General features: G+C 38.4%; 1 protein-coding gene across 1 annotated transcript in view; it reads left to right on the forward strand.

The window, feature by feature from the left end:
• Positions 1-15,068: 15,068 nt before the first annotated feature.
• Positions 15,069-23,702, forward strand: part of LOC139970463 (uncharacterized) — a 168,319-nt gene continuing 159,685 nt past the window's right edge. Inside the window, exon 1 of the mRNA XM_071976196.1 lies at positions 15,069-15,215. The gene's annotated coding sequence lies outside the window, so the exon portion shown is untranslated. The remainder of the gene's footprint in view (positions 15,216-23,702) is intronic.

Here is a 23,702-nt window from a genome sequence, read left to right on the forward strand (position 1 = left end):
TTTGCATATAGTTTTAATTGTAAAGTAGTAGTTTTAATAGATGAGTTTGTACACAAGTTAACTTTCCGAAGAAACATTTGTTTCTCTGAGATTTCAAATTCTGTGGTCGTAAGGTAGTTGGATAGTGATAAGATACTGAATTTATGTACATTTGCAGGATGGCTTTAGACACGAAATTAAGTGTGATGTGTTGCAGGTCGTTAAAAACACACTGCTATCAATCAAGGTTGGATGCTATAACACATTTAATTTTTGAGAAATGATATTTTAAGCTAGCGAGGTTCGTCAACGAAAGTGACTGAACTACTGAGTTTAATACACAGACCATTAGATCAGACCCTCAGATGCAAAAGAAAACTCAATGAATGGTGGTCTCAAATGACGTCATTACAATTCATTACGAAATTGTTAAGAAAACCATGGTATTCAATGTCATCCAAGGGTGTGCAGTTGTTTATAGGAATTTAAAAAAAAAATATCGCTTTGCTTGAGTTATTATAATGTATAAAACGATGGAATAACGTTAACCGTTGGGAATGGACCGAGGAGCTGACGTCATCGGATTTGAAGCCTTAAAGGAGCATTCCAGAGATAAAACATGTTTTATATGTGAATAACTTGAAAACCGCTATAGAAATATTACTAACACTCAACTGTTCCTTTTCCTTTCACTATAACATATCAAGATTAAACGTCTGCCTAATGTCACTCTTTAAGTTGCATTTCTTGTTCGCTTGACGTTCATGATTACAAAATGCTTTTCTTTCTTCACATTAGGACACATTTGTTGCAAATATCTTCCGTAAACAAAGCCACATTGCAATGTGGTTACTGTTACTTCGTCTAATACCCATGCAGTCTAGATTTTGGTAGTCATACCACGTGACCATCCTTACAAAAGTTGAAAGTAGGTTACAATCAGTACGAATTCTCGTGCAACCATAACTATATTTTTGTATAACGTACATGTTTCTCTACCAGGAAAAAAAATTCAACAGTAATGTAGTCTTCACGTCTATATAAATTAAAGTAGCGCCAACTATTTCATCCATATTTGCGGTTCTGTTGTCCGTTCGTATACCGTTCAAGCGCATCACAGCAATTAAGTTCATAATCGCCAGTACTGACTGAGCAAGTCAGCGACCAAATTGGACGAAAGGAAAACTTCATTTGAAATTAGAAGTTGATTAGAATACTGGTATCGTTTGATGAAATACAATCATAGAAGAATATATTTATTGCTAGTTATATCATTGCTTGGGTATACTTTATTTTACAGTTTACGCGACTATTTGAGAGCAGGCTGGATATTTCATAACAGTTGTTTGAACAATCATTTGACCTCTAACCCAACTGGTTGCGTTTTCGACATGGGTTTTGTTGCTTATTCAAACTTAAACCGTACTTTGTGGTCTTATTCACTCAATATCGGAAGTTATTGAATAATTAACAATTTAATTCGAGGAATTTGAGGCTTTCGTGAACATTGCATCATATTTATCTGAAGTCATGGAAACGGATAAAGGAGTGTATCAAACTGTTGAATTATTGAAAAGCATGGTGAAACACACATCGTATAATCTAATGAGCTTATGAAATGCCTTATGTGGTAAAACAATGTGCCCCGTCCGTTTCTAACTCTCCCCCTCCCCAACCCCCACCAAAAAAAAAAAAGGGAAAAAAAGATTTACCGGCTAAAAATCAGGTAATTACAAAAACAATCCAGACTAATTAATTTAAATATTTGCTGATAAATATTTGTCTAACTTTACCTGATTGCCAAACTCGTATCAGCATAGTAATTGTAATATAGTGATTGACATACTAATATAGTAATTGAAATAGTGATAAGTGATAAAGTAATATCGTAATTGCATAGTAATTTAAAGACCAAGTGAGTTTTCTGACAAAGATAGGCTGAGAATGATATTTACTTAAAACTATCCAAATTAAACCATAAAAAGAAGAAGTAAATTGTTGGAAAATATTATCTCCAAAGAGATCATTTTCTTCCGATCATTACATTATACATTTGGTAAAATGAAAATGTGTTCGTCTTTGAACCGTAACGTTGAACTTTCGGAGAGTCACAAAAGCTGTTCACTCCGACCTTGATGAAAGCACTTGTAATTGTTGTCTTATGTGGAATTCTGCATATGTTGCAGATAAATGGAGTCTCTTTATCCATGTAAACTGTACTCTCTTAAGAAAGGAGGTCAGTTTGGCTAAGGTCGAAGATCCATCCGTCCAAATCTGCTGACGAATGTCATCATAAATGTATCAACATTTATATTTAAAAAAGAAATGCGTTCCCTCTTGTGAGACATTGCCTGTCCAAAAAGGAATAAAAGTTTCCTGGCGGGAACTAAGGTAATTTCGTAAATGTTTATTTCAGGCCTTTTTGTGGTGAACAAGGAGTTAGGACAAGCTGAGGACATCGATAATAAAGCTATCACATTTAGTCTTGACTCAGAGCATGTGATGTATCACAGCCCGCGGATAACGTACACATCATTGTCAGATTGTTGAGACTAGTTCATAAATCCAGAGCCAGTGGTCATTAAACAATTTACGCATTTCGCCTGTTAATTCGGTTTTGCTCTGACATGATTTGTCAGAAGTTTAACACTGAGCTGTCATCATTATTTACACCTTCGCCAGCCCTAGAACGTAACTGAGGGCTCCAGGGGTATTTAAAAGTAGCTGCCTATAGAGATCATTCCAAGGGATGCCTGAGTATTAAACTTGATTGTTTATTTTCAGCTTCCGATTGACCGACAGACAGATCATCTTACGCTTGTAACTAAGCATTTTAGAACAGACTTCTGCAAAGCAAACGAATTGTCGAACCCGGGCTTTCCACCTTATATGCGTGGAGTGTTAGCTCAGTGGTTAACGCCGGTGCCTTTCAGTCATAAGGTCCCCGGTTCGAGTCACTCCCAGATTAATGTATGTCGTCCAGTTACAGAGTTGTTGACAATTGACAATTCATAATCATGGACGTTTAAAAAGGAATGTAAGAGACTGACTTCGGTCAGCTTGCGGCTTTGATAAGCCAATGAGGCTTCTCCGCGAGTCCACTGTAGGCGTTTGTCGCCTGTATCGAACAATACGCCTACATTGGAATTACGACATTCCTTATCCGAAGGATTTTACAATAATCCTCTTTCAACTTTGTTGATAGATTCCCAGTAAGTTTTCCGTTGTTCATTGCATCTTGAAGCACCGTACATACGGGTGAGTGAGTGTGTGGTGGTTCAGCGGATGGGGGAGGGAGAGCTTCGTGTATACTGTGTACAGATGGAAAAAGCAGCTAACATACTCTTCTTGCCCATGGTACCACAAAGTCACAACAAAATGCAGCTGCAAGGTCGAATGTATGTTTCCATAATGCTTAAAGGAGAATGTACGCTTTATTATTTACAATCATCATCCCAACCAATAGAGGTAGTGCACTATAGTGTGTAAAACGAAATATTTTCTTATTGGTAGACACGCTGGGGGCAAATCACGTAGATTTTCCGTAATTAAATCTGCTGTAGGGAAATTTCATTTAGGCTATAAACGAATGCGGACTAGAATAAAGTAAAGCAAGGAACATCTTGCCGATAGGCTTAACACTGAATGAGAAAACAAGTAGCCTCTCTTTCCACGCTTGTGTCTTTAGCACTGTACGTACGGAACCCCGAAGGAACGAAGGCATTTTATTGATTGCTTTGAATAAATTAATCGATAAAGCAAAAGACAGTTCACTCCAGGAAATTTGTCTAAATGGGCAAATTTCGTTCATTTTGCATGTTATTTACCACAAAGTGAACTTTTGCTTTTAAGATTAAACATGGAAGAAGTGGTTTCGATGAGAGGGGCGCTGTTATCTTCTTCAGAGTCATGGCCTTCCCAACTTGAATTTTATATTTAGACGTGAACGTGTTAGTATGTGTGTTGTGAACGAATCATGTCACTCGTTCATGCTATAGCCTATAGAACGTTTTATTTGGGTGAAGGCCGGGTGTTTCAGAAAAGAACGCATGTACGTGTCCCGGTATAGCATAGAGCGTTACTCAGGTAATTTTCTTTTAAATTTACTTCACAGAGAGAAACATTGGTTGGAGCAAAGTTCCAGAGAGTACCAAAACTCTCATTAATCTAGATAAAGCAATCTACAGGGGTAGGCCGGTAGGGTGCTCAAGACTAATATCTGATTAGTGCACAATTTTGGGTCCTGATTGCTTTTCGCTAGCCTGACGAAATCTTTCGCGGGTAGAATTTGGCCCGCGGGTCGAAGTTTGAAAATCCCTGGTATAGGGTAACCGATACTGAGCTGGTCGATGAGGTTGGAACCCTCGGTTGTGATAAGAGTTGCAGGAACGTTACCATTTACCGGTGTATTGAGGTCAAAAAGTCAAAATTATGGTAAGAAGTAACGTCACACATAATTCCGGTTTTAATTCTCAACTTTCAGTCGCATGGCCAATTTACTGTTCATTGTCTAATTGAACACACAGTTTTGGGTCTATTGTTTTACGTCCAAGGAAAAACTACTAAGTATTGTCATAACACTTCTTTTTCTTTCAATGTTTGATATGACCCATCATAAATGAAGTAACATACATCAACATACTGGATTGTCTTGTTCCGAATTATGGTACGTTTTCCGTTACGTTACAAGATTGAGGTCACTGAATTTACAATTTAAGCTAATGTATTTGGTTATGCTGCCATCATTTCATAACCGTCTTCCATCATTTCGTATTGGGGTATATTGTGTAAAGTTATGTTATACAGTCTCTAACATTTCTTTGAGGATATGAAATACATCCAGTGTTGTTGATTGGCTTAGAGGGAACATGTGATTTCCGCTTAGGTCGTTCACAACGTTTGGAGTGAAAGTGCTCAAATTTGGGCCAAAAGATGAAGACATTAAAGCTTGGGCCTTACAATATCAACTTGTCAACAATGGAATTACGTGTATATTGTGACCGATGGAACGTATATTGTTAAATATTCAGAGACTGGCACCGCAGTCTAACCGGCATATTCACCTTTGTCCTGTTTCCTGAAAATGTAACGTACCGTGCGAAGTGTATGTCTGAGATATGGGGTCAGATTAGCCTAATAATTAAAGATCGCCGAGTAAGCAGGTTTAGGCGTTTGCTACTAACAATACAGTAGCGGGTGGTATATGAGGCTACTTTTGAGTCCAATTTACTCCATTGTTTTGAATATTGTTTGAGCATCCATCATTACTGGGAACTATACAGGGGGTAGACTCTATCGAGTCTGTTACGCGAATTCCGAGTCCTTCACGGTTTCTATATGGGCTTATTACTTGCCGCTGTTCTTTAGAGTATCTTTCGTTCACTCCCTCTGTAAATACACGAAACAAGGCAAGGACACGTGGCAGCCAGTGGGGGGGGGGGCGATGACACGTGACAGGCCAGTGGGGGTGGGGGGGTCTAATATTAATAAATAAAAAGAGCTTTCAACGGACAGAAAATATTATCCTTAACAGAACTTTCTGATGACAAACAATGTGAACTTGAGTAGCAAATATATACCACACTTGTGGTTGAAAACCCCATTTCATATATCTTGCCCCTGACTCGAGATATGATTTAATGAATGTAACCTATCTTGACTGGTTAAATCTTCGCCAGTACTCCACTATGGCTCCAGATTTACTAGAATAGGCTATTATAATATTCTTGTTGATTTATCCTTGAAACCTAATACATTTGGAATGGTCGTTTAGCTTTTAAAGTTCTCTATACTTAGAATTGCAATGAAAAAGAATCTATTGTTTTCCTCTGTGTAGAAACTTGATTGACAGATTATATATATGAAAATACATTTTTCAGCTGAAGTACCCTGATGACATCTTCATTCTGTGTTGCCAGATGCATGAGTTACCAAATATCTCTAAATTTGGGAGAGAAAATAAAATTTATATGTTCGAGATAAAAAATGCTGTAAGGATATGGGTTATCGCCTTATGGATGGCAAACAATTTTCAGCAATCTTGCTAAGCAGGAATCAACTTTTTAAGATCCAGTGAATGGCACACCTTAATTAGTCTTGTAACCATCCTACAATATCATCAGTCCTTACATCCATGTGTATGGAACAAATGTCGCTATGCGTTTGATTATCAGAACTATAACCATTTCTTCCGAGACTCAAACTCAATAAAAAAAGGTTACGTTCATCTTTCATTTACAAGGTCAGTGCGGATTTCTTCCTGATTGAGGGCAGCACATCTTAGCCTCTGTAGATCTATGTTGACAGATATGAAACAGTTTATCATCAACATCAGTGTGTCAATCCCCTTGAATGTTATGGATGTGCTCAATGGCAAAGAGTAAACACAACCTTTTGTAGATTAATTTCTCTTTCTCGGTGCCAGTCAGGCTTCCGATGATTGCAAGTATTTCTTGTGACAAAACTTTGTCTGTTTTGTCCTAACTCATGATGAAACGAAAAGAAGGAAGAAATATGTAGATTTATATGTGTGTGTGTGTATGTCTGTTAATTCATCTATCGTGTATATGTAGCCTTTCGATATGTACTAAGTGTTTATGTATACAGTACATTGCTAAACTTAATATATCACATGCAGACAAGGATGACCTTCAAAGAGAATTTCCGTCTTGATATGTCATAGAACCCCCTCCCCCCTTCCACCCCACCCCTTACGGCAAAAAGTGCTAGTAAGGGTGTGTTCTACATAGCTAACTAATTCTAAATCTATGAAATGCTCCTTCATGGTCAAATTGATGGTGACATTAGTCCATTGTTTCATGAATTTTAATAACTCAAACATAAACGTTTTAACTTCAATGAGGAGCAACAAAAGCGCCCTTGTATGACATTCAACACCATTTGTACTTGAAATGTTTGTAAGGCATTGAAAACAAGTTACTTTAGGCGGGAAAAGTTGTATGCCTTCCTACCGGAGGTTTGTGTCTCATCTGAGGAGATTCATCTAATGGTGTGTTTGTGTTAGACTAAGCAGTCCAGCCACTTCTTGTTGATGACCGTCATACTTTAAAGCAGGGTTTCCCTAACTTTATCCCCAACGAACCTCCTGTGGATGTCAGAGTTGTCCACAGACCCCCAACTTTTCGAGACACGATCTGAGTCATTATTATACTATAATACGCATAACGGTGCTTCGTAAGAGATCCAGTTCATAGTGTAATATTGTAATGGAAAAAAAAAACTAGTTTGTCGATAGGTACGACTTTTGTACATTAATTTTAACTTTCTTAAATTATATGATATATCATATTTTAGTTCAACAAAATGTACTCTAGTTTTGACTTTCACAAACGTCTGACGTACCCCCTGGGATGGACTCACGCACACCCTGGGGGTCATCTATGAATAATTAAAAGTGGTATAAAATTATAACCTTACTTTATAATAGTGTTTTTGAATCATGGTGTTTAACATGTCTAATATAATTTGTTCGCTTATAGTCATCACTTAACTTAATGTGTCATACAACTCAGTGTTATATAGCATAATCCTACCTTTGCGAATATCTGTATTTTGTGTATAGATAATAAACACCAGATTACATCAGGTTGAGCCAGTATCGTACAGTTAAACAGTAACAGAGATGGACATTTTGTTCGCGAAAGTTATTGGCATTCATCGTTTTATGATACAACACTAAATGTTGGCAAGTTATCAGCAATCTCTGGCATTAATTCTTGGCGTATCGTTGACCACAAGGAATGGAACGCGTCCAGCTTCGATCTTAATCCATTGACCATTAAAACTAAGATATGCATGGAACGCGGTAAATGCTATTATGGTTAGTGATAATATAAGATACGCTTCACCAACTATGTGGAGAGTAAAGGTAGAATGGTCCCCACACCGGAATGTTACGTTATCTCTCGGTGTGAAGTCCATTGTTTTTGTTAATGACTGCATTTGCAGTTGTTAGCGAGGTGTGAAATGACAATCTAAAGAGCATGCGTGAGCCTAACCCACGTGACATCACTGCATGTGCAGAATAGTTTAGAAAGACTAGATCTACACATTAGACAAAAAGGTACTGTACGTAAATCAGTATCAAGTGTGTGGGAGTGGTGGGGTAGTGACACTACAGCTCGAACACTCAAACTGATTTATAACGTCGTTTCTGATTACTATATTATTGATTGCCTATTTCCTCAAACGTTGCTATTAAATCCTCTTATGCCTATCAATTTGAATGCGCAATAGCACCGTGACGTAGTTGATACGTCATAAGTTCCGGTGTACGATACAAAAATCAATATACCTCGACAGCTATATTTCAGCTCAGTGTATGTCTTGAGAATTTGAGTTGGTGCAAACTGACGTTGTATCACACACTTGCCTGAAATTGTAATTATTCTTTAGCAATGGAATAATTTGATGTCATGCTTAGGAATGAGGGAGGTATATCATTTCCAATCGCGGAAGAATCTTCCTCGAAGCTGTCATGAAAATGTACATCTCTGCATGTGGTGGGAGGCTAAAATCAATTTCTATTATCTCGGGCAAGTTTTGAAATTTATCTCCAATTTCCTCAGTTTCCTTCTATAGTTTACCTTTCTCTTTGCACGTGTGTTCTCCTGCACGCGTAATTGTTTCCTCCTCGTCAAACCAGAAGTGAAACTTGACACCGAGCTTGAATTAGGTCTATTGATTGTTTCAGTTGAAAGGTACCTATACTGCGGACAGCTACAGCCTTATCCGGGAAAGAACACTTATCTGTGCTGTAATCACGAGTGACTTTGCTAACAGCGAGATGTTAGCAAGATTTAATTCAACCGTGACAACATTCAACAGCCAATCAGGCTTAATTATCTTAAAACAGAAACGCGAACAAGACTAGTATTGATAATTTTGCTCTGAAATATCAAATCTTACTGATTTGAGGTGACAGAAGAAGCAGGCTCTTCATTCAAGTGCCGTTCAAAAGTAGTTGATTGGAATGTTAGAGCAGAGAGCAACATAGTGTAGTGACATTGTAACACAATGTGATGACAACGTAACACAATGTGATGAAAACGTAACGCAGCTTGGTAACAGCGTGACGCAGCGTGGTAACAGCGTAACGCAGTGTGATGACAGCGTAACGCAGCGTGGTAACAGCGTAACACAGCGTGATAACAGCGTGACGCAGCGTGGTAACAGCGTAACGCAGTGTGATGACAGCGTAACGCAGTATAGTCGCCTTTTGCAACTAATTTCTGTATTGCAATCATATCATGACCGTGAAGATAACTTGATTGATAAGAAATTTCAATTGAACGGATTGAATTTCAAAGGCACAAGATGAACCCTAACTTAACTACACATCAACTTGGATACCAACATGTGTTATAGCTCAGACTGTCTGAACCATGGAGGTTGCATTTTACAGTTAAAACGAGTATATCATGAAGCATTAAATGCAAAGTACAATGCAAAGTGCACAACGGGCAAAAAATCAGATGGAGAGAAATTTTATGAGTTATTATTAGCTATATACCGGATTTCTCTACATACTCTGCAGCCTAACATAGGATTTCCCACTACACATGGGTATATAGGTATACGTTATAGATAATTGCCGAAATGCTACAAAGTTCGAGCCGAATATGTTTGAACACAGTTGGATCCAAAACATCCCCATCAGAACCTGAACTGAACTGAAGCATCGCATCATAAGTGAGTTTAATTGAAATATAGTCCTACCATAAAAAAAAATATTGACAATATAGGAACCAATCTATACCACTAGTTAATTAAACGTGGACCATATTCTTTGCTGGATCATACTCACTTTCATAAGAGATAATATAGCTAATAAAAACAACAAACATCACACTCCCTCATTGAATCTTTTAGGTTTTATGTTAGAATTAAATCTAAAGCTACTTTTAACTTTCTGTTATGAACGAAAAGTCAACGTATAAACTTTCCAATGGCATGTAATGTAAATAAAAGTCCTTAGATACAGTTTTCCAAGGAGCCATTGTATATGGTTAGCAGGTATATAACACATTTATTTCTGATCGTGTATCCTGCCATGAATTTGATAGATAAATACAGTTGAAAATCATGCCAAAAATGCGTTTTCTCATCGTTTTTTGTTTTTTTGGGTGGATGTAGATCTGATAAGACATAAATTGTTAACAAGAGCGTTAAATCATAACTTTGCTCTGACAAGAAGTGTTAAATCCGCTCGCTGAATAACCTACATAAATCTGCCGTAACTTTATAGTGTCCAAATACTTCTGAGATTTAACTGAAAGGAGCACACAGTAAATTACCATATATGAGGCTGGGAGATTTTCAAACTTGTTATAACTAAGCCTACGATACAATCTTATGTTTTTCATAAAACGTCAGTCGAAGGAAACCGAATCTCGCCAAGATGCGACCATATATACGATCGTTAACTAGTTACACATATACAACTTTGTCCGCATGGAATGTAAATATTGTGATCAATTTCACAGGACCAGAAACTATTTTCTGGTTAGAGCAGTTTTTATCACGACTCTCTTTTTAAGTAAAATGATATTGATACCTGTTGAAGGTATAAAAAACAGATCAGGTCAGGTTTCAATTTTGTTTTGTTTCATATCACATTCGATATTCAAAACGCATTTGTATCATTCAGAGTATAATGTAGCATAGCATTTAAAAGCTCATATTTTTTAAAGGTAAAAGGAAGTTGGATATTTCACAAATTTATATTACAGAGCTTGTGAAACGAAGTTCATTGATCAAACTCATATCTTTATAGCGCTCGTTAGGTTGGTGAGATTGAAACAGAAAAAAAAAATAATAATAATTGCGACTGTAACAATAAAACGTTGCGAAGCGTTTTATCTCGATATTTTTTCATTTAATGTCGAAATTTGATTCCTTTGTCAAAATCAAAATTTTGCCATAAAATTTACAAAACGTTAACTTCACAAATAGATGCTGAAACCACACTATGAACAATAAAAGAGTATCCTATGTTTTTCTCGTATACCTCATAAACAGTGTGAACTTCGACACAAAGCGAAATGTCGAGATAAAACGTCGCTGAAATTTCAAGGTGAAACGTCGAAATTTCGACGACATTTTCTAAAAGAATTTCTAGCAAGAATTTTTTTTAATATATTTTTTATTTTCCAATGTTATATACACATGCACAAAACAATATATGTGGAAATTCCCCTTAACTCCATTGGCATCACACGTCGGACAATCACCCCCCCTTGTGACGCCCCTGTATACAGTATTGACTCGCGTAATCAATTTTTCAGTATGTTTTACTCTGTATTGTTATACTACTTCATACAGACAATAGAGCATCAACAAATCCAATCAACTGAGAAACTGAAGGTAGGAAAGCAATACAAGTTCGTTTCAATATGATTGCTTTTTGTGAACATTTTGTAAAAATTATCCCGATAGAAATATTGTAATATTCATTCAATCTTGTTCATGAAAGACCTGTCTGTACCCGAAGAGAGAGAGAAAACAATAAAAACATACATAAAACCATAATGATATGTGGGCCTATATATTTAAAGCCCTTATTGTTTCATATTGTGTTCGCACTCGTCACGTGCCTCCGATATTAATGATTTCTAAAAGTTTAAGTCTTTCATATTGCTAATAACATAGAAGTTACTAAACAAAAGCATCTCATTGATTTTGATGAATACACGTGCATGAGAGGGATATAAAGATACAGATTGATGGGTCTGGTTATGACTCGAGTTGTTCTACGTGCGTGTATATAAGTAAAAAATCTGAGATTGAAAAGCTATTTATCATAAACAGAAGTAAAGAATCTGAGATTGAAAAGCTATGAATCATAGACAGATATATATCATATACAAACCATTAATCGAGGCCGGGTAGTACAATATTTATGGACAGTTTCACCACAGTTGTCATCCATTAAACAAAAAGCTTATCGAAATGTGTGCCAACTGTTTCTATTCGCAACGAAACGTGTCCAAACGATATTTGATATAAATCGGTTCACTTTGTTGCATTAAAGGGTGACCTTAGACACATACTAACTTTGAAATGTTGTGAACTGTTAAAACAGTGCTACTAAACCAGGTCATGTTTCTCATATAATAATATTCAATTGTTGAGATACGCCTCTTTAAACATTTGAGGTTCATTTAAAGAGGCTGAAGTTCTAAGCCTAACAGAAAGCATGAGTTCAGTTCCTCAGATGTAGCGCAAATCTCAATAGGAAAAGCACAAAGACGCAGTCTACGACCTTAAATAACAACAAGGTTATAGGGTTAGGGTTAGGTCACAATCTCTAAAACAATAGATTTACAATAAAACTGAGACTCATACTGAGGAGCAGACGTCATCGTCAGGCTAATATTAAATGAGCTTTCCAAAGGTTTAATTTAGGCCTAATCTTGAAACCGGAATAGCTATAGCAACATTACAAGCACTCAAATTCTTTCTTTTCTCGAACTATGACATCGAGAATAAACTTTTTAAAGTAATCCTTTCTATTAGTAGTGACGGGCGTGGCGGTTGGGGGGCGTGGGTAGGGGGGCATGGGGGGAGTCGGCCAGGGAGTCATCAAATAGTCCAGTGAAGCTTCATCTCCTGTGAAGAGAAAAAAATGAATATATGTGGATGACATATTTTTTTTAGGGGGGGGGGGTATGCGGTTATGCCAAAATGTAAATTAGATGCAAATATTGCTTGACAGTCCTTCGATGTTCGGCACAGGCCCGGTCAGTTTCGTAAACAATTGAGAAGAAAGGGATATTTCTGTGAATTTTGAATCTAAATATATTGGTTGAGTGACGTCATACATTTTGTGCGGCATAGGCTATGCTGCTAACAGGGCAGCATGTAGGTTTTACAGAAGGAAAACATTCAGGTATTATCATTTCAATTTTTAAACAGAATTAATATGGTTCTTGTATACGCTATTCTCCCTGTAATGAATGGATTAATACCAATATATATATATATATATATATATATATATATATATATATATATATATATATATATATATATATAAACAGGGTCTGTCAATGAAGGGACACAAAATGATACAATGGTTGAGCGCCCTCGATTTCCATATATGTACTACTTTCGCATATGGCACTCGAAATTTTAGCGTAGTAAACCGTTCCTAAGAATACTTTTCCAGAGTTTCTACGTTCGAACGTATATGCAGACATGATAAGTCAATTGGACAAGTTAATTCATCTCTCAAGTTAAGGAAATTGCTTTGAGCTTGTTGACACTAAAATGCTTATGGAGATTGTTTGAACATAAGAGGCCATTATTCGACTTTCTGTATGATTTGATATCATATTTGATAACATTACTGCGACGTCCTGATGGCGGATGCTCACGTATATGCCATTTTGTATTGTCGTATATACGCTACAGCATATAAACACAATGTATACATACGATAGAATAACAACAGCTCGTATTGTTTAGTTTTATGACGCTCTCGCTACTACAGACGTTACAATTGCCTTTCCTGTTTTCGCTGTCAAAAGAGATAAGCTAGGATACGAAGGTTTTAATCCTATACACTGTACACACTGTCGCATATAGGCATTAGTATCTACTCAACTAAACAATTTACCGGAAATATTTAGTCAAGCGAGTAAAAGTGACAGTATAAATCAAGCACGCTTGATATATGACAAGACAATAGTATCTATTATGTCACCATTGTCTATAATACGTAAACAAGCCAATGTTGAGCTGACAGATTTCTTCTGATCTTGATTTGCTGTTATCTGAATCTTTGCTTACACGACATATTAACGACTGTTCTTTACAGTACACGGATAATGCATGCGATCATGTCTTCGCAAGTCCTCGTTGACGGCTTCTCATTGTACAGTTATTTGAAACATGCTGTGATTTCTCGGGGATATACCTCTGGCTCGTACGGATAATATCACATGATCATAACGAGCTCGACCACCCACCCCCCCCCCCACTCCTACCCTCGACATCGAAATAAGTTGATAGCCTATTGGCAGTTGTCCGGAATAATTTACTCCAATACGAGTGAAGAGGAAGCACGGCTCACCATCATAACTCAGTTTACTGACGAAGAAGGCGCGTTGGCGTTGTAGAGAGTAAATATCATTAAGTCATGTTGTATCATGTTTCAAGTTACTAGCCGTTAACATACATCTGTGTCCTTACCGTTTTCATATGATACAAGAAACTCCCTTTTTACTTTGATTCGTGACGTCACAATGCTTTATGCAGTAAAATCTGAAAAAAAAACGACGGTTGACTTTTCATCCACTTGTCGCCTATGAGATTAACAATCTAATGGATTAGTGCCAACAATATATCGCCATAATTTGCTGCACCATCAGGTTTAACCGTCTCATCAAAGAGATACCACCCACCCCCTCTGATTCGTTTTCAAATATTTAATCTCATATTATTCAAAATCCACCGGTACGCAATTTCAAGTCATATATAGAAGAAACAAAATAATAAATAATGAAAATAGTCCTGTAACTGGCGAGAATTCCCTCCGTTCCGTTTTTATTTTGCGAAGAGAATCGCGGTTGCCGATGAACAAAGATTGTATTTCAAGGAATAAAGATTATTTATGTGATTATTTGACTTCAGAGAGAGATATACCTGCGGTCTACCAAATGTTTGGTGGTTTCACTTCATTTATTTCCTATCTCCGGAACCGACACTTTGGACATGTAATTAACGAACTGTATCGCGAGCAAGAAACCGTAGTATATTTATGGTCATAGAGGGATCGGTAGCCGTACCGTTTAGGGATTTCTCTCGCGTGCGGATCATATTCTTGTGGATATCAGAATTTTGAGCGTTTGTCGGTCAGCCAATTGGTGTCGAGGATTGATTTAGTGCAGGGGAAGAATGAGAACACGTTGTAGCCTCGTGACCTCACTTGTTCAGTTTGTTCAGAAGGTCACCAACTTAAAACAAAAGGCGAACCGTCCACGCTCAAGTGACACGTACGTCGCCAAACCGATTAGAGAATTATATAGTTTGAGATTTTCAAACGTTTCTATTTTTATTTTGTATTATATAGGTGGAACTTTTCACTACTTTTATTGGGAATATTTACATTTTTTGGGCGAAACCTTGCTTTAATCGCTGACGGCATAGACTTCGAAAGACTCTACGCAGGCGGGATAAGGAAACCTGGATATAAATAGTTTCTTGAAGTATTGGTAAGTAATTCTACTTATGCACCATTTCAATGAGTTTACGACGACTGTCTGAATGTAGGAAGCTCCTTAGTTACATGGTGACGGCTACCTTTAATGGTTTGTCATGAATATAGAATCTTAACAAAGTTAGTGTCACGCATGCGCAACGAAATAGTAATAGCCTGAAATAATAGTGCTTTAATTAATCAGGTGCGTATCCAGGGGGGGCGTTGGGGGCGCGCGCCCCCCGGGTAAGAAAAAGAGGAGAGAAAAAAAAGAGAAGAAAAAAGGAAAAAAGAGGGGAAAAAAGAGGAGGAGGAGAGGAAGGAAGGGAAAAGAAAAAGAAGAAAAAGAAAAAGAGAAAAAGGAGAAAAGGAGGGAGTAAAAGAAAAACGCCAAGACACCGGGGAGAGAAAGAGGAACAGTGACATCATTACAGCGCTGAAGGGTAGCCAGTGACGGATCAATGATTTCGTAAAAGTGTGACTCACCCTACCCCTTACACCGACAACTCCATTTTTTGACGTTTCCATTTTCCTCTCTCACTAATGATCTATATATGTACTATATATGGTCTATCATAACGCGTGTGTAGAATTGTGCTATGAAACCAACTGTGGCTGGTCTCGAACTCGACCGTGTCGTCGGGGAACATGACGCATTTTGGGATGGGGGCGACCGCCCGCCCCCCCCCATTCAGCATTTTTTTTAAAAAGTAAGTAATTTCAAAATAGAAAGTGCTTAGAGGCAACTTACAAGCCCTGGGAAGTGTCATTTCCAGCGATCTGGGAGACATTTTCGGCCAAAATTTGCTTGTACGCTTCGCGCTAACAAATGGTCTTGGGTAGTGCCATTTCCAGCGATCAAGGAGGCATTTTCGGCCAAAATTTTCTTGTACGCTTCGCGCCAACCTATGGTGGCGCTACGCTTAGATAATTTGCCTACAGGCTTCGCCCCTCCCTTGGCAAATTCCTCGCTACGCGCCTGTTCGAACATGTAACGCAAACAGCAGATATCACATCATATCAGTGAGCATGAAAATGGCGTTCCAGGATGAAAAGCCTCAAAACTGTCCGAAAAATAACCAAAAATTCCAACGTGTTCATGTCAATATCATATAAGCAAGCATCGGTTATTACATCGCATGCCATCATGTACCGTACGGTCCGTTCAAATTGCGCAGTATTTCGCGGGATGCTAATGTAAACAACGACATGTCTCATGTAGATGTATAAAAAGCATGGACGTCCAATTATGTCAAAACTCTCTTTTACATTAGTAATGGCGAATAAGGGGCTGCACCCCCGCCGCGCAGTGGCGGAGCGTCCATACGGTCGGGGGTGGATGCCCCCCCCCCCTGACGGACTCAAATGGACTGCTGGCGCCTTTTTCAGCTCTTTACCACTTTTTACTTATTCTAGATTATTAACTTTTTTATTGCGCTCTCATCTACTTATTGACATTTCTCACATTTTGTTGCTGTAATTTGGCGATGACACCTATTTATTCTTCGTTTATCTGCAAATTAGCCAGGCCCGGAAAGGGTCATTTCCGGCGATCTAGGGAGTATCTGTATTCAAAAATTTTCTGTACGCTACGCGCCAACCAGTGGTGGCGCTTCGCTTAGATAGTGTCGAAAGCGCTCCTACAGACCATTCTCGCCACTCCTGACCAATACCCCTAGCTCCGCCACTGCCGCCGCGCCTCATACGCCTATGTGTGTAGTGTTCGCTCTCGGAAATATCTGCTATTTTTTCATTTCCTTCAACCAAGTTTTATAATAGCCGTTATAAGAGGTTTTAATGTTTGTACACCAATAAATTAACTGTGTCGGAATTTTCCAAAATTTCTGACCAACATTCTGCATCACACTTCCCTCTACTCGTGCAATTTTGACCGGTCTGTTAGGGGTTCAAGGAAGTTTTTCTATATTGGTTGTTCATAGATGAAATTTTGTACAACATTATGGGTATGTTTTCAAGTGAGTTTATTCACGAGAAATGTGAATTTTCAAATTCTGAACAAATATGGGGCTTAAAACCTTGAAAAGTGGGGCTGACGGGTATTGTGGGCCGCGACGTAGAATCACCTACAAAAGCAAAGACCCACAGGAGATGCCATCAGGTCGAACATGATGTGTGCCGGGTTGACAAACTTCAAAAAGGTTATGGATGAAAAAAAAAACTATTAGGAAATACCTGGTTCTCAGGCAAAAAGTGTACATCTGGTTGGTCATTTCAAGCCCGAGAAGTGCCGTTTCCGGTGATCTGGGGGGGGGGTTTCAAAACAAGAAATTTTCGTGTACGCTGCGCGCCAACCGATGGTGGCGCTCCGCTTAGATAGTAATTCGCGCCCCCCGGGTTTGAAAATCCTGGATACGCGCCTGTTAATTGTACCAAACTTGAACTAGACAAGTACATGATACCTTTCTTTATCATCATGTAGTTAGGTATACCATGGAGGTAACCTCTATGGGTATACTCTGGTGGGGATACATTAACTATTAACTTTGATGTTCATGTCACGCATACACGGTGTTTACGCTTGGTAACTTTACTTTGACTTTTATGGCGCCATTTTAGCACATCTAGTCGTTGTTTGTGTCTCAGTCCCCCTAAGAGAATATATAACTAGATGTGTGTGAATAAATAATGATATTATAAATTGTTTCTTGATGTTTATTAAAGTAAGTGTCATTATGGAGGATTGCGAGTGAACTGCTGCATGAACCATGCACGTGAGTATTTACAGAATCATCACGGCGCCCTAACAACTCTATATAGGGCTACTTATGATATAGGTATATGCAGTCACGCAACGTATCCATGTCATTGTCTCTATTCGTAAACAACTACTTGTCAAATGGGAGACGTCTTTATAAGTTAACGGGGCCGGTCTCGGCTCTCCACAGAGAAGCTAGTTGGGAAGTTAAATTCCCTATCTTAGTCTATTATTCAATGATAGAACAGGCTGTACATAATGGTGTATCATTGTATTAGCCTTGCCTTTTTTATGTCTTACTATGACACTGTAGCGAGTATTGGAAGTGGAGGGGGGGGGGAGCGTTGGGTAGGGTTAGGCACAACCTGGGTGGGGGTCATGTAAACTTGCATGGGAGGCGCAATTGCGAGCGCGGAGCGCGAAGTCATGTCGACGTGAGGTTCAGGGTTCCGCAATAGGACGCCTGGTAGGGGTAAAGGAATGATATACCCTTACAGCTTTTGCGGTTTTCATCATTTCCGGAACTTATATTAGTTTCAAATCAGCACAATTTTGGAGGAATACGTAAGCAAATTAAAGTCAAAGGTTTTTTCTGCCACATGGCACATTTCATTGAGGGGGAGCACGATACCCTCTCCCCTCAATGGCGCGACGCCACTGTCTGTAGAGTGCATTCTGTGCAGCTATAGTGCGAACTAAACTCTGTATTCGATGATCATACACTAAAAGTAACCGATGGTCCATGAAGCAATGTAGTTGCTATGTAGGTCGAATAAGAGAAGGCAACACGCCCGTGACTTGATTTACCAAAAACTATCTACAATTCTTCGCGGATTCAATGGCATCCGTATATACATATGTTTACAGTTTGTCAATGTAACATACTTGGCCGCAACTGCAGAACCTATGGAAGCACAACAGTCTGCTTTCAACCACTGCTATTAATTTAAATTTTGAATGGAGACGTGTCATAATTTTACATATTTTGACGCTCTGCAATTGAAATGTTCAAATTTATTCATCATTCACACTTTTCATGACAGATAGATTCACCACTCATTCTCGACCGCTTATATAGTAAAGACGATAAAAACCAATGAATGCAATGGGTGACGTCATTTTTTATTCCGTTATTTAGGGAATAACATATGATGGAGTCTTCGGGCTGCGAAATAAGCTTCATAGCGCTACATTAGTATTTTGCCTATATATATAAATATATTGCGGCAAAAATGAAAGATGCATATTAAATAAGACTTGCCTTGTGTAAACGGTATTTCGCAATAACAGTCCGGACTCAGGAGAGATTTAGTTGATTTTGTTGCACGGTTATTTATATAAAGTCTACATATGGTCATGCTACACCTACACCGTTAGACTCATACTACTACTATACCTGGTTTTAGTCACCATGCAGAAATGATTCACTGAAGTAACATTTCCATGTAGTGATATGACGATTTATGGTCAACTATATATAACAGAAACTTTGAACACCATGGTACTAAGAGTTATTGCAAACTACACCAAGATGCAAGTTTAAAAGGTCATTTACACATGACTGCTTCCCCCTTCTCACCCCACCCTATCCCCCAACACAACTCATTGCCTTCCCTCATCCCCTCCACAATTGTAACTCTTAAATCTCGTAAGTGAAATGTGAATGTCTCATGTAGGGCCCAAGAACTCAGTGGCGTAGCCAGGGGGGCGTGGGGGGAGGGGGCGACATCCCCCCATGAAAGCTTGTCGCCCCCCAGTCGCCCCCCACTGGGATTTTGGGTGTCGAAAAAAAATTACATGTGCGAAAAATATATCATTGTCAAATACACATCATATATAAAACAAATTTTCAAGAAAGGAGACAATACTATCGCTGAGAATCAGTCTATCACCCTAATAATGTTTCAGACGCAATCTTTGATCATGTCAGTTTGACATATAGTTCGGCCATTCAGTATGTTACTTGGCTGAAAACCCAGTCAATCTTTCCTTATTTTCCACGCGCAATTTGCAGATTTGTCGAAAAAATGTCAATGTCGGTGTCAAACTCACAATTTTGTGGTATGACTCCCAGGACGGCAAGTCGAGAAACTCGCATGCAGTCGCGGAGGATAGCTTCCTTCGCCTATAGTATGTCCGGGGACATTTTGGGGCATCGTTCCAATAGGCCCATATCTGAGGCCCTGGGGTCATTCCTTGACCGGCTTGGTGCAATTTAATGTGCCCATTTCGAAGTAAATGTATTCACGGATTGTTAGTTGCCATGGGTTTGAACAAATGAGGGGTATTCTAATGTTGATGTCAATTGGAATCACTAATAACAGAAATAATCCACCAGAAATTAAGGCCGCATGAACTTTATTGCAGATTTCCTGAGTGACGAATTTGTAATTTTCTCTCGAAATCACGCAACTAGATGGCTGCTATCCAGCCTGGCTAGTGCCATCTCCAGCGATCTGGCAGATATTGAAATCTGAAATTTTCTTGGTACGCTGCGCGCCAACCGATGGTGGCGCTCCGCTTATATAGTACTTGCGGCCGGAATACTCGAATCGATTACGTCCCCCTCCCCCCCCCCCACGTTTCAAATCGGATTGACGCCCTTGCTTACAAGGCTTGGGAAGTGTCATTTCCGACGATCTAGGAGGCCTTTTTATCTAAAAATTTCGGTACGCTGCGCGCCAACCCATGGTGGCGCTCCGCTTAGATAGTGCCAAGACGCCCTCCCAGGAAATGGTCAAGCCCCCCCCCCACTGAAAAAATCCTGGCTACGCCACTGCCAAGAACCTACAATAACACAGAAACTGGACCAGCTGTAGTGAATTTATCCAGGACATTCACAATTTAATGCGTTGAAACATCCATGTTTGTTTAGAAATAAGATTTATCTCCTGGCTCTAAGCATGGGTTATAGCTCCATGCTCTAAGCAAGAAGTTGTAGCCAGTACTATGCTCCAAGACTATTAGTTTATCTGCTGATTTATTGACGGTTGTATTTGTACTCTGGGTGCCTTGGGGCTCAGTTCTGTTTAGTTCTTTACTTCTTAACATTAGTCAGTCAGTACACAAAATAATTATGTTACAACTTAAACAGTACTTTTCCACAAATTTGTTTCTTCCTGTCCGGAACAAACCATGATTTTTTTCCGCGGTTATTTCTGCCTTGGAAGAAACTTGTGAACCCTGGTTTAATGTCAATCAACTTTACACAATGTTAAGTAGGCCTCTGTTGATATAAGGTAAAAGGTTACTTATTCTGTATGTAATCGGCTACCGTGCTTAATATGACGTGAAAACCTTAGCACGTATTATTTTGATCTTACATGCCAAATATTGTCTGTCATTTGAAAGGTGTCAAATACCGGTGTTCTATAGAACGAAATGAAATGCCAGCAGATTCGTACTTGAACACGACACTGTGTTGGCCATCTGAAATGTATTATGTTCTTCTAATTCACCAGTTCACCAAAATACATGGAGATAGGTAATAAAGTGCAATTGCATTTACATACATTTGATGAATCAATTCACATATATATCGATATATTTATATATCATCCGTAGGTAACGGGCTATTCGGCGTCCCATGAAGGAATATACGTCAAAGGCAGCATATGCCTACTTTATAGGGGTACACCCCTCAGTCCGACAAGTTTTCAGTCCGACAAGTTTTCAGTCCGAAAATAAAATACACGTTTTCAGTCCGAAAATGAAATACACGTTTTCAGTCCGAAAATGAAATACACGTTTTCAGTCCGAAAATGTTTTCAGTTGGGGAATGAAAGCAGTTTTAATGCCATAATATCACCAATAAACTGTGACAGCCCGAACTGATAGTAAAGAAATCGATTGAATCTTTCGTATATAACCATAATTGACAAATAAAGAGTAAAGTTTTAGAAAATATATTGGAATTTTCGGTCCCCCTGGGACCTTCGTCAGCAATATTGGCAGTCGAATAAAAAGTACTAAATGTAACACAATGAAAGTATGACGCTAGGTTTAAAGTGTAAATTGCATTGATGGAATTAGAACCAAACAAACCATGAATATACAGGAGGCTGATTAAGGAGCGAAGAACGGATTACATGTTTGTAGAACTGATAGTTGTTAAGGGGTCTGAAGTCTTTGCTGAGGCCGGTGATGTGAGACTTAATACAAAAGATTCAATCGATTTTTTTACTATCAGTTCGGGCTGTCACCGTTTATTGGTGATATTATGGCATTAAAACTGCTTTCATTCCCTAACTGAAAACGTGTATCTCATTTTCGGACTGAAAACGAATATTTCATTTTCGGACTGAACTTAAAACGTGTATTTCATTTTCGGACTGAAAACGTGTATTTCATTTTCGGACTGAAAACTCGTTTTTTCGGACTGAAAACGTGTATTTTATTTTCGGACTGAAAACGTGTCGGACTGAAAACTCGTTTTTTTGGACTAAAAACGTGTATTTTATTTTCGGACTGAAAACGTGTCGGACTGACAACGTGTACCCACTTTATAGGCGGGCCTATTACTTATTATAGAACATCATTGTAAATGGTAAGCCTTCATGCAGTTGGGTCTTCATATAGTAACAGTTGTGACGATTCCAGAAGTAAAGGCAGCATTTGTATAACATTGGTAACTGATTCCACCATTTTCCAGAAACTGTCCATTTGTGCATCAGTTTTGTTTATCGTTCTAAAGAAATGTAATGTCTCTTAGCATTTTGACGAAATTCGAATGAAATTGGAGAGATGTTATACTACTGTAAAAGTACAGCAGTCCTTAACGTGTAGTAGTAATACGTGCTGAATTTGTTGTCATGCAGCTGTAAGATAATTCTTTCGGTATACAACATTTCCACCTCAAATTTCAACCTATCTTCATCTCACGTGGGACAACGGTTTGCTGATTCAGCATTATGACGTCATATTTATTTTTCATTCATTTGCAGTTTTGAAAGGATGGGATGAATATTTATATAACCTCAGTCTATAAACTTAGAACCATGTAGGTCACTCTTATAACAGGGCATACACTTAAAGTGATATTTACGCATACATATTTATATATAACGTAACTATGCCATATATGCCTATATCATAAATGAGATAATATCTCGAAAGTTCATGACGGGATAAGGTGTTATTCTAAATAACAAACCTATAGTTCAAAATCCTTACTTAGCGCAATGTAAACTCGCCGTATAGACCTCCTTAGCTCATTTATTTATTCTGCCATTCTCCTCTCTTCCGAAATTGCCAAGGACTTGAAATTAAACCCGTTTGCTTGAAGCCTGCGGCGGAAAATCGAATTTTCCACGCCGTTGACCATCAAGCAAACTTAGATTTCTGGTTTTCTAAGAGATCGCTTACTCATGTGACTACTGGTGGTTCTTTTACTATTTTTCTGTGCGGTCATGAACGCTTGCTTGCATGCATGCATGTAGGAGGAGATCCAAAAGTACTAAAACAAAACAGAATATTTATTAAAGTGACATTATGCTGGGGTTGACTCCAAAATTTCCGATGACGTGACAAGTTTATGCGAACATTTACCCGAAGAGCAAATGTCTTACTTTCGGGAAAAGTTGCAAAAAATAGACTCCTTTTGCTCTGTGGAATTATCGATACTGTGAATATCATGTTTCTGTTTCGCCTTTGGTTTATATCGATGTTTCACTTGTTTTGCAACATCTATTTTACGTTATAATTTGCTCTTGTTTTTTTTTGTTTTTTTGGATCTTACAACTTCCTCAGATAATAATGATATTAATGTTTTCATATTTATTTAACCAG

The sequence above is a fragment of the Apostichopus japonicus genome, chromosome 8, assembly GCF_037975245.1.
Source record: "Apostichopus japonicus isolate 1M-3 chromosome 8, ASM3797524v1, whole genome shotgun sequence".
NCBI lineage: Eukaryota > Metazoa > Echinodermata > Holothuroidea > Aspidochirotida > Stichopodidae > Apostichopus > Apostichopus japonicus.